This window comes from Mustelus asterias, chromosome 13 (genome assembly GCF_964213995.1).
Source record: "Mustelus asterias chromosome 13, sMusAst1.hap1.1, whole genome shotgun sequence".
NCBI classification, from domain to species: domain Eukaryota; kingdom Metazoa; phylum Chordata; class Chondrichthyes; order Carcharhiniformes; family Triakidae; genus Mustelus; species Mustelus asterias.
In genome coordinates this window covers 78,768,822-78,788,648 of record NC_135813.1, presented here as the reverse complement: position 1 = coordinate 78,788,648, position 19,827 = coordinate 78,768,822, and the positions used below count along the sequence as shown (strand labels likewise).

The 19,827-nt window shown below is 43.5% G+C and overlaps 1 pseudogene across 1 annotated transcript; it reads left to right on the top strand.

The window, feature by feature from the left end:
* Positions 1–10,867: 10,867 nt before the first annotated feature.
* LOC144502275 (hydroxycarboxylic acid receptor 1-like) lies at positions 10,868–13,310 on the top strand (annotated as a pseudogene). Its single transcript, XR_013499319.1, has one exon. The product of XR_013499319.1 is annotated as a hydroxycarboxylic acid receptor 1-like (transcript).
* The last annotated feature ends 6,517 nt before the right edge of the window (positions 13,311–19,827 follow it).

Here is a 19,827-nt window from a genome sequence, read left to right as displayed (position 1 = left end):
TTTTTACAGGCACATGCTTGTCCTGTAGCCCTAACAACCGTTCCTTAAAAGACTGCCACATACCAGATGTGGATTTACCCTCAAACAGCCTCTCCCAATCAAGAGCTGCCAATTTCTGCCTGATCCCAATAAAGTTAGCCTTCCCCCAATCCAACACCTTACCCTTGGGACACCACTCATCCTTTTCCATCACTATCCTAAAGCTAACAGAATTGTGGTCACTATTTGCCACATGTTCCCCAACCAAAACTTTGAAGACCTGACCTGGCTCATTCCCCAGTACCAGGTCCAGTATAGCCCCCTCTCTAGTTGGGCTGTCCACATATTGTTCCAACGAACCCTCCTGTACACATTTTACAAATTCCTCCCCATCCAGAGTCCCTGCCCTCAGCGATTTCCAGTCTATACCAGGGAAATTGAAGTCTCCCACTACAACAACCCTATATTTCCTGCACCTATCCAGTATCTCCTGACATATCCATTCTTCCACTTCCCTTGGGCTGTTGGGGGGCCTGTAGTACACCCCCAACATAGTGACTGCGCCTTTCCTGTTTCTAAGCTCCACCCAGAGTGACTCGCTACACGACTCCTCCGAATTGTCCTCCCTCTGCACCGCTGTAATATGCTCTCCAACCAATACCGCTACTCCCCCACCTCTTTTGGCCCCTCCTCTGTCTCGCCTAAAATAGATGGCGGGAAGGCCTTTGGGTGGCTTCACTGCCATTTAAGACTATTACATTGACAAGTGATGCCCCATTAATGCCTCAATCCATGCTGCTGCTAGCATTGGCCCACTTGCGGTGGGGGTTTCACCATGTGAGGAGCGTGACAAGCCAGCACTTTCATGGTTGCTTGCTGTCTTCAGGGGTGGGAGTTTCTCATTCAAAGGCACTCAGTGCATGATCGACAGACTCAGCATATGGAAGTGGGGGGTATGTTTGAGACCTTTCCTGCGGAATACACCTCTCCATACCCACCCAAGTCCGCCTCCCACCTCCTCAGCCTTCCTTCCTCCTGTATGACAATCAGGCTTTTCCTACAGTCAGTTAGCATTTCATGGTCACCATTACTTAGACGAGGTCTGAATTCCAGAATCTTTATGATTGAATTTAAATGGTAGGATTTGAATCCATGCCCCCAGGACATTATCCTGGGCCTCTGGATTATTTGTCCAATTAGATTACCATGAGAGAGAACTGTGTAAGTAGCAAAGTGGGCCGTTTCCAGAAATCCCGGAGACGGGTATGCTTGTTCCAGAAATCAGGTGTTTGTTTAAAGCCTTGGATTTCTGGTGTTGAGTCAGAGAGAATGAAACCATGTGGTATAACTCCCCTATAGAACCATGTGGTTTGTTACTGGAATGTTTGTAGATTGCGTATTTATGTGGACTGTTGCCTAAGAAGAGGTGTTGATTTGTGAGTTTAACTGAATAGAAATATTTTGGGGAAGTGATTGTAGGACTAATTCTTAACTGTGTAAATGTAATCTTGTGTGTTCAAGTTTTCTTCATAAATGTTTTCATTTAATATTTAAAATCTCCAAAAGTGGCGATGAAGTGGAAATGGTCGACAGCTTCAAGTTTCTAGATGTCCAGATCACCAACAACCTGTCCTGGTCCCTCCACACTGACGCTATAGTTAAGAAAGCCCACCAATGCCTCTACTTTCTCAGGAAGCTAAGGGAATTTGGCCTGTCCACTATGATTCTCACCATTTTTTACAGATGCACCATAGAAAGCACCCTTTCCGGATGTATCGCAGTTGGTATGCTCTGACCAAGACCAGAAGAAACTACAAAAGGTTGTGAATGTAGTCCAGTCCATTATGCAAATCAACCTCCCAACATTGATTCTATCTACACTACCTCAGAAGAGCAGTTAGCATAACCAAGGACCCCTATACACCCCGAACATACCTCTTCCACCTTTTTCCATTGGGAAAAAGATAAAAAGTCTGAGATCACGTACCAGCCAACTCAAGAACAGCTTCTTCCCTGCTGCCATCAGACTTTTAGAGTCATAGAGTCATAGAGGTTTACAGCATGGAAACAGGCCATTTGGCCCAACTTGTCCATGCCGCCCTTTTTTTTTTAAACCCCCAAGCTAATCCCAATTGCCCGCATTTGGCCCATATCCCTCTCTACCCATCATACCCATGTAACTATCTAAATGCTTTTTAAAAGACAAAATTGTACCTGCCTCTACTACTACCTCTGGCAGCTTGTTCCAGACACTCACCACCCTCTGTGTGAAAAAATTGCCCCTCTGGACACTTTTGTATCTCTCCCCTCTCACCTATGCCCTCTAGTTTTAGACTCCCCTACCTTTGGGAAAAGATAGTGACTAGCTGGCTGATCTATGCCCCTCATTATTTTAAAGACCTCTATAAGATCACCCCTCAGCCTCCTACGCTCCAGAGAAAAAAGTCCCAGTCTATCCAGCCTCTTCCTATAAGAACATAAGAACATAAGAAATAGGAGCAGGAGTAGGCCATCTAGCCCCTCGAGCCTGTCCCGCCATTCAATAAGATCATGGCTGATCTGACGTGGATCAGTACCACTTACCCGCCTGATCCCCATAACCCTTAATTCCCTTACCGATCAGGAATCCATCCATCCGCGCTTTAAACATATTCAGCGAGGTAGCCTCCACCACCTCAGTGGGCAGAGAATTCCAGAGATTCACCACCCTCTGGGAGAAGAAGTTCCTCCTCAACTCTGTCTTGAACCGACCCCCCTTTATTTTGAGGCTGTGTCCTCTAGTTTTAACTTTCTTACTAAGTGGAAAGAATCTCTCCGCCTCCACCCTATCCAGCCCCCGCATTATCTTATAAGTCTCCATAAGATCCCCCCTCATCCTTCTAAACTCCAACGAGTACAACCCCAATCTCCTCAGCCTCTCCTCATAATCCAAACCCCTCATCTCCGGTATCAACCTGGTGAACCTTCTCTGCACTCCCTCCAATGCCAATATATCCTTCCTCATATAAGGGGACCAATACTGCACACAGTATTCCAGCTGCGGCCTCACCAATGCCCTGTACAGGTGCATCAAGACATCCCTGCTTTTATATTCTATCCCCCTCGCGATATAGGCCAACATCCCATTTGCCTTCTTGATCACCTGTTGTACCTGCAGACTGGGCTTTTGCGTCTCATGCACAAGGACCCCCAGGTCCCTTTGCACGGTAGCATGTTTTAATTTGTTTCCATTGAGATAGTAATCCCATTTGTTATTATTTCCTCCAAAGTGTATAACCTCGCATTTATCAACGTTATACTCCATTTGCCATATCCTCGCCCACTCACTCAGCCGTCCAAATCTCTCTGCAGATCTTCTCCGTCCTCCACACGATTCACTTTTCCACTTATCTTTGTGTCGTCTGCAAACTTCGTTACCCTACACTCCGTCCCCTCCTCCAGATCATCTATATAAATGGTAAATAGTTGCGGCCCGAGTACCGATCCCTGCGGCACGCCACTAGTTACCTTCCTCCAACCGGAAAAACACCCATTTATTCCGACTCTTTGCTTCCTGTCGGATAGCCAGTCCCCAATCCACTTTAACACACTACCCCCAACTCCGTGTGCCCTAATCTTCTTCAGCAGCCTTTTATGGGGCACCTTATCAAACGCCTTTTGGAAATCCAAAAACACCGCATCCACCGGTTCTCCTCCATCAACCGCCCTAGTCACATCTTCATAAAAATCCAACATGTTCGTCAAGCACGACTTTCCCCTCATGAATCCATGCTGCGTCTGATTGATCGAACCATTTCTATCCAGATGCCCTGCTATCTCCTCTTTAATAATGGATTCCAGCATTTTCCCTACTACAGACGTTAAGCTGACCGGCCTATAGTTACCCGCCTTTTGTCTCCTTCCTTTTTTAAACAGCGGCGTAACATTAGCTGTTTTCCAATCAACCGGCACTACCCCAGAATGCAACGAGTTTTGATAAATAATCACTAACGCATCCACTATTACCTCTGACATTTCTTTCAATACCCTGGGATGCATTCCATCCGGACCCGGGGACTTGTCCACCTTCAGTCCCATTAGTCTACCCAGCACTGCCTCTCTGGTAACATTAATTGTATTAAGTATTTCTCCTGCTGCCAACCCTCTATCGTTAATATTTGGCAAACTATTTGTGTCCTCCACCGTGAAGACCGACACAAAAAACTTATTTAAAGACTCAGCCATATCCTCATTTCCCACTATTAACTCCCCCCTCTCGTCCTCCAAGGGTCCAACATTCACTCTAGCCACTCTATTCCTTTTTATATATTTATAAAAACTTTTACTATCATTTTTTATATTAATTGCTAGCCTAGCTTCATAGTCTATCCTTCCTTTCTTTATCGCTTTCTTAGTCTCTCTTTGTTGTTTCTTAAATTTTTCCCAATCACTTGTTTCTCCACTATTTTTGGCCACTCTGTACGCAGCTGTTTTTATTTTAATACTTTCCTTTATTTCCTTCGTTATCCACGGCTGGTTCTCCCTTTTCTTACAATCCTTGTTTTTTGCTGGAATATATTTTTGCTGAGAACTGAAAAGGATCTCCTTAAAAATCCTCCACTGTTCCTCAGCTATCCTACCTGCCAGCCTGCTCTCCCAGTCTACCTTAGCCAATTCATCCCTCATCCTATCATATTTCCCTCTGTTCAAACAGAGGACACTGGTTTGGGACCAAACTTTCTCCTCTTCCATTTGAATCAGAAATTCGACCATATTGTGGTCACTAGACCCAAGAGGGTCCTTCACAATAAGATCCTTAATTCTACCTACCTCGTTACACAATACCAGATCCAAAATAGCTCGTTCCCTCGTCGGTTCCGTAACATGCTGTTCAAGGAAACTATCCCGACAGCATTCTAAGAACTCTTCCTCCATTCCACCCTTACCGACTTGAGTCTGCCAGTCAATGTGCATGTTGAAGTCCCCCATGATTATTGCCGTTCCGTTTTTGCACGCATCCCATATCTGCTTGTTTATAGCCCTCCCTACCTCAACATTATTATTTGGGGGCCTATATACCACACCTACTAGTGTCTTTCTCCCTCTACCATTCCTCATCTCTACCCATAATGATTCCACGTTTTGTTCCTCAGAGCCTATGTCATCCCTCAGTACTACCCTGATATTATCTCTTATTAATAGCGCGACCCCACCACCTTTTCCTTCCTGTCTATTCTTCCTAAACGCCTGATACCCCTGGATATTCATCTCCCAGTCCTGGTCACCTTTCAGCCACGTTTCTGTAATGGCCACTAGATCGTACCCACTTGTGCTGATTTGCACCATCAACTCATTTACCTTGTTCCGAATGCTTCGTGCATTCAGGCAAAGTGTCCTTATTCCAGCTTTTATCTGGACCCGCTTTGATGAGTCGCGAACACCCTCTCCCTCTACTCCCTTATCTAAATTACCGCCTTCATTCACTTGCACCCTCTCCTCCACCATTAATTTTGTAATTCCCCTTACCCCTGCATCCTCCCCCCCATCAATTAGTTCCTTGATCCTAGTCAACTCTTCTAGCTCCCCTCCCCCCAACCTATCTAGTTTAAATTCTCCCCAGTAGCCTTAGCCAACCTACCGGCCAGGATATTGGTCCCCCTGTGATTCAGGTTCCACCCGTTTTTTGTATACAGATCAGCCCTGCCCCTAAAGAGGTCCCAATGGTCCAGGAACCTGAATCCCTGCCCCCTGCACCAGTCCCTCAGCCACACATTCATCTTCCACCTCACTCCATTCCTGCCCTCACCTTCCCTTATAACTCAATCCATCCTAGTAAATCTTTTTTGCGCTCTTTCTAGTTTAATAATATCCTTTCTATAATAGGGTGACCAGAATTGCACACAGTATTCCATATGTGGCCTTACCAATGTCTTGTACAACTTCAACAAAACGTCCCAACTCCTGTATTCAATGTTCTGACCGATGAAACCAAGCATGCCGAATGCCTTCTTCACCACTCTGTGCACCTGACTCCACTTTCAAGGAGCTATGAACATGTACCCCTAGATCTCTTTGTTCTGTAACTCTCCCCAACGCCCTACCATTAACTGAATAAGTCCTGCCCTGGTTCAATCTACCAACATGCATCACCTTGCATTTGTCTAAGTTAAACTCCATCTGCCATTCATCAGTCCACTGGCCCAATTGATCAAGATCCCGTTGCAATTGGAGATAACTTTCTTCACTGTCCGATATGCCACCAATCTTAGTGTCATCTGCAAACATACTAACCATGAATGGACCGACCATATTTTTCATCGGTATTCACACTGGAGAGGGACAGTGTTGTCGAGGGGAGTACTGAGATGCAGGCTGTTGGACTGGATGGGATTGATGTTCATAAGGAGGAGGTGTTAGCAATTCTGGAAAGGGTAAAAATAGATAAGTCCCCTGGGCCGGATGGGATTTATCCTAGGATTCTCTGGGAGGCTAGAGAGGAGATTGCAGAGCCTTTGGCTTTGATCTTTGTGTCGTCATTGTCTACAGGAACAGTGCCAGAAGACTGGAGGATAGCAAATGTTGTCCCCTTGTTCAAGAAGGGGAGTAGGGACAACCCTGGTAATTAAAGACCGGTGAGCCTTACTTCTGTTGTGGGCAATGTATTGGAAAGGATTATAAGAGATAGGATTTATAATCACCTAGAAAGGAATAATTTGATTAGGGATAGTCAGCACGGTTTTGTGAAGGGTATGTCGTGCCTCACAAACCTTATTGAGTTCTTTGAGAAGGTGACCAAAGAGGTGGATGAGGGTAAAGCGGTTGATGTGGTGTATATGGATTTCAGCAAAGCGTTTGAGAAGGTTCCCCATGGTAAGCTTTTGCAGAAAATGCGGACACATGGGATTGAGGGTGATTTAGTGGTTTGGATCAGGAATTGGCTAGCTGTAAGAAAACAGAGAGTGGTGGTTGATGGAAAATATTCATCCTGGAGTTCAGTTACTAGTGGTGTACCGCAAGGATCTGTTTTGGGGCCACTGCTGTTTGTCATTTTTATTAGTGACCTGGATGAGGGCGCGGAAGGATGGATTAGTAAATTTGCGGATGACACTAAAGTCGGTGGAGTTGTAGACAGTGCGGAGGGAAGTGGCAGGTTACAGAGGGACATAGATAAGCTGCAGAGCTGGGCTGAGAGGTGGCAAATGGAGTTTAATGCGGAAAAGTGTGAGGTGATTCACTTTGGAAGGCTTAACAGGAATACAGAGTACTGGGCTAATGGTAAGATACTTGGTAGTGTGGATGAACAGAGGGATCTGGGTGTCCGTGTGCATAGATCCCTGAAAGTTGGCACCCAGGTTGATAGGGTTGTTAAGAAGGCGTACGGTGTGTTAGCTTTTATTGGTAGAGGGATTGAGTTTCGGAGGCAGGAGGTCATGCAGCAACTGTACAAAACTCTGGTGCGGCCGCATTTGGAGTATTGCGTACAGTTCTGGTCGCCGCATTATAGGAAAGATGTGTAAGTGTTGGAAAGGGTGCAGAGGAGATTTACCACGATGTTGCCTGGTATGGTGGGAAAATCGTATGAGGAAAGGCTGAGGGGCTTGAGGTTGTTTTCGTTAGAGAGAAGGTTAAGAGGTGACTTAATAGAGGCATACAAGATGATCAGAGGATTAGATAGGGTGGATAGTGAGAGCCTTTTTCCTCGGTTGGTGATGGCTAGCACGAGGGGACATGGCTTTAAATTGAGGGGTGAGAGATATAGGACAGATGTTAGAGGTAGGCTCTTTACGCAGAGAGTAGTAAGGGCGTGAAATGCCCTGCCTGCACAGTAGTGGACTCGTCAACATTAAGAGCATTCAAATGGTTATTGGATAAACATATGGATGATATTGGAATAGTGTAGATTAGAGGGGCTTTAGATTGGTTCCACTGGTCAGCGCAACATCGAGGGTCGAAGGGCCTATACTGCGCTGTAATGTTCTATGTTCTATATATTAAGCTGATCTTTCTCTACACCCTAACTATAACTGTAACACTATATTCTGCACTCTCTCCTTTCTATCTCCCCTATGCACTCCATGAATGGAATATTTTATCTGTATAGTGTGCAAGAAACAATACTTTTCACTGTATCCCAATACATGTGACAATAATAAATCAAATCAAATCAAAAAAATTGGAATTTTTGACTTCAGTACTGGTACATGCTCATAAAATACAAATTGCAAATCATTGTGATAGCGTGCCCAAGTTTTCCTTTGGGATCTGGTCAGCCCAGCAATTACTACCTGCCATATTATAATAAAATTGAAATGACAATTATAGACCGGTTAGTCTGACTTCGGTGGTTGGTAAATTGATGGAAAAGGTCCTTAGGGATGGGATTTACGACCATTTAGAAAGATGCGGATTAATCCGGGATAGTCAGCATGGATTTGTGAAGGGCAAATCGTGCCTCACAAATTTGATAGAATTTTTTGAGGAGGTAACTAGGTGTGTTGATGAAGGTAGGGCGGTTGATGTCATATACATGGATTTTAGTAAGGCGTTTGATAAGGTCCCCCATGGTCGGCTTATGATGAAAGTAAGGAGGTGTGGGATAGAGGGAAAGTTGGCCGATTGGATAGGTAACTGGCTATCTGATCGAAGACAGAGGGTGGTGGTGGATGGAAAATTTTCGGACTGGAGGCAGGTTGCTAGCGGAGTGCCACAGGGATCGGTGCTTGGTCCTCTGCTCTTTGTGATTTTTATTAATGACTTAGAGGAGGGGGCTGAAGGGTGGATCAGTAAATTTGCTGATGACACCAAGATTGGTGGAGTAGTGGATGAGGTGGAGGGCTGTTGTAGGCTGCAAAGAGACATAGATAGGATGCAAAGCTGGGCTGAAAAATGGCAAATGGAGTTTAACCCTGATAAATGTGAGGTGATTCATTTTGGTAGGACAAATTTAAATGTGGATTACAGGGTCAAAGGTAGGGTTCTGAAGACTGTGGAGGAACAGAGAGATCTTGGGGTCCATATCCACAGATCTCTAAAGGTTGCCACTCAAGTGGATAGAGCTGTGAAGAAGGCATATAGTGTGTTAGCTTTTATTAACAGGGGGTTGGAGTTTAAGAGCCGTGGGGTTATGCTGCAACTGTACAGGACCTTGGTGAGACCGCATTTGGAATATTGCGTGCAGTTCTGGTCACCTCACTATAAGAAGGATGTGGAAGCGCTGGAAAGAGTGCAGAGGAGATTTACCAGGATGCTGCCTGGTTTGGAGTGTCGGTCTTATGAGGAAAGGTTGAGGGAGCTGGGGCTGTTCTCTCTGGAGCGGAGGAGATTGAGGGGAGACTTAATAGAGGTTTATAAAATGATGAAGGGGATAGATAGAGTGAACGTTCAAAGACTATTTCCTCGGGTGGATGGAGCTATTACAAGGGGGCATAACTATAGGGTTCATGGTGGGAGATATAGGAAGGATATCAGAGGTAGGTTTTTCACGCAGAGAGTGGTTGGGGTGTGGAATGGACTGCCTGCAGTGATAGTGGAGTCAGACACTTTAGGAACATTTAAGCGGTTATTGGATAGGCACATGGAGCACACCAGGATGGTAGGGAGTGGGATAGCTTGATCTTGGTTTCAGATGAAGGTCGGCACAACATCGTGGGCCGAAGGGCCTGTTCTGTGCTGTAATGTTCTATGTTCTATGACATGGCTCATATTAGTGGAAATCTAGCCAGAACATAGGATATCTGCATAGCAATAGCAATAGAAAGGATTAAAAAAAGGTTGTGGATGTCAAGTGATAGCAAAAAAGATTATACCTTATTGGTGCAATGTGGGCATATCTTAACCCTGATATACACAGCATGGATTTCCAGTAGGAGCCCGAAACTTCCACTGGAAACATTAGGATGTTAATGAGATGGAATTAGCATAATTTGGAGACCAATACAATTTCCTTCTTTTGTGCAAGGTGTGCCTCGTTCTTTGTATTTTAAAAAATGTTTTTACTCCAGGCCAGGCAGACAAAGAGAGATAGTCTCAGTGTGAGCCCATTAAGATGCTAAGTGTCAACTCTGTCTCTCCAGCCATCCTACAAGCTTGTGCCCTGCCTGTTGTCTGACCAGCCACATACCATGGGTAGCATATTAAAATTCAATCCCGCAGCTGTTGACTCGAGAAGAAATCATTAGTCTAAAATTCAAAATGACGATCAAAGACAGCCTGAAATCACCCAAGGCATCAATCTACAAGATCTATTTACAACATTCACTGCAACATACTTCTGTGTGTCAATGTGAGGTCTTGAATGTGGTGTGTGTACATGTGTGTAAGTGTGTGTGAGAGAGAGTTGAAGTGTTTTCATTATTTTATTTAGATACAGAATAAAGGCTATTTCCCTTTCTTTTAATAAAGCTTACACGAAATTCTGTCTTTTACAGTCACAGCACTTAAGTTTTATTTTCCATTTTCTATTGACTTGGGAGATTATGCCAAAATGTTTAATTTCATAGCAAGTACATAGTGAAACCAGGAGGAAATGAGCCTCTAAAAATGGGAACAAACTATTGTTCTGTGCACTTCAGTGGATAAGAAATGGGTAACAGTGAAAAATTAGTTGCTTGACTATCAGTTCATTTTGAACTGCTCTCACAGAGCTATTTCAGCCCTTACAGTTCAATGTGAAATATTATGATGTTGTTAAAATAATGACATCTAAATGTATTTCAAAAGAGATGAATGATGTTGCTGTAAATATATGTTTAAGAGTTTCCTGGAGTTTTGCTGTAACTTTGTAATATTAGAGCACCGCCCACAATCCATGATCTTAAAGTGGAAGTACTGTATATAAAGTTGTGGGACGTTCAGTTAATCAACTCATTTCTGTGGCTGTGTGGCTGAGTTTACTGCAATACTGCTCACAATGGACAACGGGACGTGTGTTTTTGAGAAAGAGGTTCCTTCAGCCTATAATCCACCATAATTATTGTGACATTTACCCTCGGATTCATTGGAAATGTGATTGCTTTATGGATCTTCTGTTTTCATGTAAAGTCCTGGAGACCAAACAGTGTTTATTCACTCAATCTGGCGATTGCAGACACTCTGTTAATCTGCTGTTTACCATTTCGAGCAGGTTACTATATACGGGAGAAGAACTGGATCTTTGGTGATGTTGTATGTCGCCTGAATATATTTTTGATCTCCTTAAACCGGGCAGGAAGCATCATGTTCCTCACAGTTATGTCGATCAATCGCTATTTTAAAGTGGTCCACCCTCACCACAGAGTGAATAAGATCCCTACAAGATGTGCAGTGAAGGTAACAGGCGTCTTGTGGATTCTGGCAGTGGCTATTTGTTCGCACCTTTTAGCAGAATCTCACACCTTCAATCATGACGACGTGACATACTGTGAACCCTTTGACATGACCCAGCGTCTCAGTCCTACAGCGATTTGGACCGATGTTGTTTTTATTGTTTTCAAGTTTGCTTTACCAGCTCCGATTATCTTGTTCTCCACGTTCTGTATAATCTGGAAATTAAAACGGATGAAAACTGAATCGAGGGGTAAATATCAACGAGCAGTAAAGCTTGTGGTAGTTGTGGCAGCAGTTTTTGTAGTGTGTTTCTTGCCCACAAACATTGCTGTAATTGCTGTTTTAGTCACCAGACTAACAGGTACTGAAGGCTGCCAGTCGTATGAAATAGCTGTTGAGGTATTTTATAACACACTGTTTATGACATATCTGAACGCGGTGCTGGATCCAGTGATTTACTACTTTTCAAGTTCGAAATTCAAAAGTGCTATGATGAAAGCAGTTGCCCCTTTTAATTTAAGATGCTTCAGACCAACAACCCGTCATACAATGCAACAAGGAGAACCCAGAAGAGAAATGGTTATGGGTCCAGAACTAAAAAGGATCCTGGAGTGTCATGCCCATGATCAATCCCAGTCAGATATCACATCGACTGCAACATCCACCAGTTAATTGTTGGCTTGTGTAATGGTCTGTGAAGAAATATCAAACATTGGAAATAAATAGATTTTGTGGTATTTTAAAAGCAGTTGATTTGATGCTAACAAATGCATTTTAAAATAAACTGCTATTTTTAAAATCAAGTTATCCACATGCAAAGTATTTATCTATTCTGTCAGTATGTATAAGTATCATAAGTAATGGAATGATTTCTACAGGGTTTTCAGATCATGCTAAGTAGAATCATAGAATCCCTACAGTACAGAAGGATGCCATTTGGACCATCAAGCTTACACTAACAAAGCCATCCAGGCCCTATCCCGGTAACCACATATATTTTCCCTGCTATCCCCTTGACATTCAGGGGCAATTTTAGCATGGCCAATTCACCTATCCTGCACATCTTTGGATTGTGGGAGGAAACCGGAGCACCTGGAGGATACCCACGCAGACACGGGGAGAACATGCAAACTCCACACAGTCACCCGAGTTTGGAATTGAACACAGCTCCCTGGCGCTGTAATGGTCAATGAAAGATCAGAAAACATTTGTAAAGCAGTAAGGAGACAGTTTTGTACAACTGAATAAGGCTCCCACAAGGATGGGGATGTTGTCCATTTTCAGCAGCTGAGATTTGTGTGTGTTATTTACAATGAGACAGGAATTAGTGGGGAAGAGAAAGGTTTGACTTTAGCAATGTGTGACCCTAGTGTACCTTTAAGAATTTTTTAGAAAATCATGTTCTCTGCAGTTATAAGCAGCTTTGTTTTTTTCATTGTTGCTGGGCTGTCTGCGAGAAGTCTTTTATTCCTGCTTCAATGGCTTAAATCAGGTTTTGTTTATTTTTACTCTAGGCCTCAGGTACTTTCTGGGGTCTTTTATGACCCTGCATTGTGAGAGGGAAGATTGATTGACAAGCCAAAGTCAGGTGGTTTCTCCCCAGAAAAATCTAAGGATTCATTTTCAGTTTTGGTTTCAGAGTCAGAAGCTGTCCTGGTTGTCAAGTGAAAAGCAGTGTTTCACTCCCTGTCCCTGGTATTGGAAATTCTGCTGGCTAGCTGGAAGCAAGGCTTTTAGCCTTCCTGGAGTGAAAATTCTGCTGTTGGTGGTTTTGCTACTAGTACCTAGAGTCTCTCTCTCCCTGGTGTTTTGGGAAGCTGTTCTGATTCCAAGCTTGTCTGTGTGTGTGTCAAGAGAACTGCAGCATTAAACCAAAGTATTGAGTTCCAGCATCATGTACTAAACCTTTGGCTACAGTTTTGTATAGAGAAGTTTGTTTGATTGGAACATTTCACATACTTGGTAACGGCTATACAATATCGTTTTTCTTTTGTAATTGGTAAAAGTTATTGCTAATTTTCTGTATAACTGTATACTTAAATAAACTGTTTGATAAAAGCTCCTTAGTGGGTCAGTTGAATCGTACCTGAAATAAAGCATCTCATGCTCACCCTAGCCAAATTCAAATTGCAAAACTTATGATCCAGGCGTACTTTATAAAACACTTTGGAGTTTTTGACCTGAATTATAACAGGTGTTTAGGAGCCTGGTGTTGATTTAGAAATGTTGTATGCCTCTTGGGCAGGGGCAGGAAGAGGAATCAGGTGTTTCTCCTGTTCTGGGCTCCTTCTTCCTAATTCCTACCCTCCCCACATTTTAGCCCTGTCCCCTCAGTCATGCATGATATTATTTCCCTTGCAAGATTCAACAATCAGTTCACCAAATGATCAGAGAAAACTCCTCTGAACATAATGTTGCCTATTATTGGCACCTGGTTATTATAATCATCCGATATGTATGCAGCGTGGATTTGTTTATATTAGGAGCAGCCACAATTTTTAAAAAAATTCATGGGATGTGGGCGTCGCCTGCATTTATTGCCCATCCCTGAAGGCATTTAAGAGTCAACCACATTGCTGTGGATCTGGAGTCACATGTAGGCCAGACCAAGTAAGGATTGCAGATTTCATTCCCTAAAGGAAATTAGTGAACCAGATGGATTTTTACGATAGTCAACAACAGTTTCGTAGTCATCATTAGACTTTTAATTCCAGATGATTTCATTGTCATGGTGGGATTTGTATCCGGGTCCCCAGAGCATTACCCTGGCTCTTTGGATTACTCATCCAGCGACAATGCCACTATGCCACTGCCTCCCAATGCAGCTTTAATCTGTGTGTACCCTAAAGTGATCCCACTGTGACTATTTAACAAAGCAGAAAGTACAAATTTTACTTTAACAGCATGTGCAATGTTGTTCGTTTGACAGGAAAATATACCATTGGTTATTTTTAATACTGATTTCTGTGACTATCTCAGCCCTCATTAGCACACTCTGCATATTGCACCATATTGTCAACGCAGCACTAAATTAGTATTTGGATGAAAGATTCAATACTTGCAACCCAGATAAACTGTACACAGTGTTATCCAATCTGTCGAAGTAGAAGACGATTTTCTTCTCTCTGAGCCCATGATATTATTCAATATTATTATTTCATATAAGGGATGTAATTGGATTTTGTTTTATCTGTAATCTCACAGAGTAGAAAAATGACCTCGGAACAACAGATGTTGTTCAATATTTCCACCTTGTTATTCCGAGGTCATTTTTCTACTCTGTGAGGTGACTGTCATTGAGAAGCATTGGAGCCCTCAGGTGTCTCTGTGCAACACAACGTGCAAGAGGCCAGAGGACGAAGATTAAATGGTTCACAGATTATATGTGTTTTCTGGATCAGTAAGTCTGAAGATCCTGCTGATGACTGCTTCTCACTACATTTTCGATATCAAGGACATAACACAACTTTATCATGTTATTCTATTGGCTCACAAAACTTGTAAGAAGTACCAAGATAGGATGGGATAATAGGTAAGCAGAAAAATGGCAAGATTGAAGTCAATGGAAAAGACTCTTGAGAATCATGTGCAGTGTAAAATAGTTTACTGATTCACTCTGAGCCCATCACACTCCTGTCCTGGCAATCTCATCCCACAAATCCTGCTCACAATCAACTTTCATTAGCAACTAAATAAACAGAACTTTAGCCATGATTCCACCCTATAATCACACACTAATTATGGATGACAAAGACCATCTAGCTCAATTCATCTCATCTATCCCGGAACGACATACAAACATACATATTACATGCAGGTCTAAGCTATTCAACCCCCCCCCCCCCCCCGCCCCCATCTGTCATTTGATGACATTGTCTCCATTGTACTAGTGACTCCAGCTGAAAAATAATTAATCAGCTTTAAAGCAATTTGGGACATTGTGAAAGGTACTGTTTAAAAGTAGGTTTTGTCTTTCTTTCATTACACTAGCATGCAGTAGGCAGAGTGACTATAGCAATGGTGGAATTTAAGGTCCACTGCTGATTCTCTAAGGGTAATTAACCAAAGTGCAATCAACTAATGTTAGAAAAGTGGTGAAAAATGAACCACGATATTTACAAAACAATTCAACTCTGTAGCTAACCTCCCCAACCCATCCTCCAAGATTCTTCCAATCCATTCTTAAACTACCCCCAAAACCCCACTCCAACCTACCCCCAACACCTCCTTGAATCCCTCTAACCTCCCCACAAACCCCACTATAACCTCTCCCAATGTGCACTCAAACCTCCCTTAAAACACTCAAACCTTCCCTTCAACCTCACCTCAAAACTCCCCTAACCTCCCAACCTGTACTGAAACCTCCTCTCCAACCTGCACCCCAACCTGCCCCCATCCCTCCAATCTCACCCCAAATCCTCTTACCCACCACCACGTTTAACGCTTTCACACCCATTACAACTCCCCCAACCTCCCATCACCTTCCAACACCCAGCCCCTCCCCACACACACACACTCTCTCTCACATACACACTCTCACACACACACACCGTCATGCACACATGATCTTCAGGCAATTTTGCGGTTTTCCTGGCAGGCTTTTCAAAAAAAAAATTGGACTTGTAAAGCTGCCCGGAGGTTGAGAGGAACAGCGCAGCCACTAGTGAAATTCATACGCGCACTGACATACTGGCTTTAAAAAATTCTGATGTCTCTGGTCACAATATTTTAAGCTGGTGTGTGGCTCTGGCTGTTCAGTCTGGATGACAAGAAACTCTACTTAAAACATGAATCCCAACCTCCCCTTATCTCCAGGCCTCGATGTTTAGCATCATCCGCACCCCTCTTTCCTCGGCCCTGTTCTATCTGAGCTGCATGAGATGCTGATTGCCAATTCTCCCAGGTCACAGGGAGAAGATATAAATCTCAATGGTAGAACAACCAGACTCCTGCTTTTTAAATGTGGAGAAAAGACCCTTGGGACATACACAGATCAGAATGTTTGTCACTGAGGTCACTTCTGGATCAAGAACATCACAAAAGTACGCCCATTTAAGCTGCACCCCATTCCACCCAACCCCAACATATTCCTCCGGCACGTCATTGCTGACAGCACTTCACGGTTCCAATAGGAAATGTGATATAACCTAGGGATGGAGGTTTCAAAAATAAAACAAAGGCTTCAAAAATTGCAGGTAAATAGAGGTAAAGAAGAGAATTAAAAGAGTGCGGGGGGAATTCACCAGCCCTCCCGTGATGGGTTTACCTGCAATGGAGACGGCTTATCATCATCAGCTCCTGCTGGGATCTTCTGGTCCTGCTAAAGTCAATGATGATTTACATTCCTCGCCAGTGCTGCCACTGAGGAATCCACTGCGGGTGTCAACTTCAGTGGGACAGGAAACTCCATCTGGTGGGAATGGCTGGAGAATTCATCCCTGAAAGCGAGTTGTCGAAATAGAAAGGAAAAAAAAAATTGCATTCCTTTGTTTTAAGAATATAAAAAGGCGGAACCGGAGAAGGCCATTCAAGCCCTTTCAGCCTACTCTGCATTTCAATGAGATGGTGGCCGATCTTCCACTTCAACACCGGTGCCTGGCAAGGCTATGTCCTCAGCCCCATACTATACTCCTTATACACTTATGACCGTATGGTCAAATTCTGCTCCAACTCCATTTTCAAGTTTGCTGATGGTACCACCATAGTGGGTCAGATCTCAAACAACGATGAGATGGAGTACAGGAAAGAGGTATAGAGAATTTGGTGAAATGATGAGATGACAATAACCTCTCCCTCAATGTCAGTAAAACGAAGGAGATAGTCATTGGCTTTAGAAAGCATAGTGGAGGACATGTCCCTGTCTACATCAACGGTAATGAAGTGAAAATGGTCAAGAGCATCAAGTTTCTAGGTGTCCAGATCACCAACAACCTTTCCTGGTCTCCCCATGCCGACATTATAGTTAAGAAAGCCCACCAACACCTCTACTTTCTCAGGAGACTAAGGAAATTCAGCATGTCTGCTATGACTCTCACCAATTTTTACAGATGTACCATAGAAAGCATCCTTTTCGGATGTATCACAGCTTAGTATGGCTTCTGCTCTGTCCAAGACCGTGAGAAACTACAAAGGGTTGTGAACATAGCCCAATCCATCATGCAAACCAGCCTCCCATCCACTTACTTTGTCTACAGCAGCCAGCATAATCAAGGACTCCACATACCCCAGACATACTCTCTTCCACCTTTTTCTGTCGGGAAAAAGATACAAAAGTCTGAGACCACATATCAATCGACTCAAGAACAGCTTCTTTCCTGCTACCATCAGACTTTTGAATGGACCTACCAATATATTGAGCTGTTCTTTACACCCTAGCTATGACTGTAACACTATGCTCTGCACCCTCTCCTTTCTTTCTCCCCTATGTACTCTATGAACCTTATGTTTTGTCTGTATAGCACGCAAGAAACAATACTTTTCACTGTATCCAATACATGTGCTAACCACTGTGCTGTGTGGGTGGCAACATTTGCATCTTGCTATGTGGAAATCTGATTATTTGGAAGACAGTGATGGCTCTTTTCTTCTCTGCTGTGCTTGTTCCATGTTGGAAGTGCCTGAATGAGGTCGCTGATTACCTGCATTACGGCTCAATGGAGGCGATAGCCCAGCACAGGGTACACAGCAGAGGATGAGCTGCCACAACAGATCTGGAGTAAGAGTGCCTCAGAAGTTTGAGGCTTTTGCTGCAAGTCATTGCTGACATCTGCATTTCCCTGAAATAAAAACCTTCTTCCAAGTGGGCTTGCTGGATTACACATTGCCTATGGACATAAATGTTTTGGGTTCTAATGAACTTTATTCATTGAAGTGCATATGAACTCAGTTGGTCACAGCATGAATAGAATTGTAACAAGAGTCTATCAGCCCTTTCAGACTAAGCAATTAGGCAGGTTTACATGTTTGCGACACAGCTGGGTGTGGATGCTGACTTGCATGTTTCTGAAGTAACGCAAAACGAGTTTTTGAAAATTAATTTTATTGCCCATACTTGGGTACATTTCAGATCATTTCAGTTCATGCCTTCAATTCTATAGTGTGTACCTCTTACGTCATTGAGCTTAATTTTGTTGAGAATCCTTGTGACCTAACGGTCAGAACAAGAGGGACTCATCCTTATCAACAACTGTTCATATTGCCTAATATTTTCACTCTTTTAGAGAAATGTTTCATTTCATATTGCTGTCGAAAAACCTTCCACGCAAATAGAAAATTAGGAAACTTCTGCTTTCTGTACAGTTTCATCAAGATGTTGTCATCTCCAACAATGTTCATTGCAAAAGGAGTTTAATGTTGAATTTAACATTTGTTTTTCACACTTTCCTGCTGTGATATCCGTGTGTCTTCCTGAAGCCTGCTTTAGGTCAATATTTTATAAACCCATTAAACACCAACAAATTTTTATGATTTAATAACCCCCACATGCCTATATTTCTAGGAGTGATTTGAGAAACAAACAATTTTTATTCAGCAACAGCAACAGCTCAAACAGTCACCAAAGTCCCATTTTGAGATGTGTGGGTCGTCTTTAATCTTGGGTGTCATGAGCTAATTAAAAGCACAGATTCCCAGCTTGGGTTGAAGCTTTTATTTGCTGCCTGAAATGTGCCCATTGAAATGGCATGGAGGGGGATGAGGCTGATAACTTACACACTGCTATGATTGTAACCCTTACCCCACCCCCATACCCATGGGGTAAGGTGATTAAAATTGGGGCTTATAAAGCAAAATGTAACATAACCATAGAAACGATACATCACAGAAAGAGGACATTCAGCCCATTGTGTCTGCGTGATCTAAAGAGAGAAAAAATAAACTTGAAACTAGCTGTTCATTTTAATCCCATTTTCCAGCACCTAGACTAAGCCTTACCCGGCACTTCAGATGCAGATCCAGGTACCTTTTAAATGAGTTGAGCGTTTCAGCCTCAACCATCAACTTAGACAGCGAATTCCGGACATCCACCAGCCTCTGGGTAAAATGTGGTTTTCTTCTGCCTTCTCTACTCCTTCTGCCAATCACCTTAGGCCGAATTTTACCACTGCTTTACGCCCGCTTTGCGGCGGCAAAATGCCTTAAAATCGGGTGTAAAGCGGCTAGCGCTAATTGCGCCAGTTTTCGCGAGCAGCGCAATTTTACGACACCCAGGTTTCCAGCGCAGTCAGCCTCTCGCCGAAAATGAGTGAGAGGCTGGTTTAATGTATTTCAATTGGATTTAGCATGCGTTTAGTGAGCCCAGCATTCAATCATCTGGGCTCACTTGCCTTTATGGCTTCGCCGGCAGAGGTTCTCTCAAAAACACCATGAATGGGGAACGTGTTGGCCTTGTTGGTGGAACTGGAGGCCATTGAGGTCTCCCAGGGTGGCCAAGGGCAAGGCGGGAGTGCCCCTTGGGCAGTGCCAGGGGTGGGAACCAAAAGGGAGGGGTCTGTGGATGGGCAGGACCTATGGGGGCCCGCTGCTATTCTGCATGCGATCGGTGGAGGGTGGCAGCGGGGCCATGAT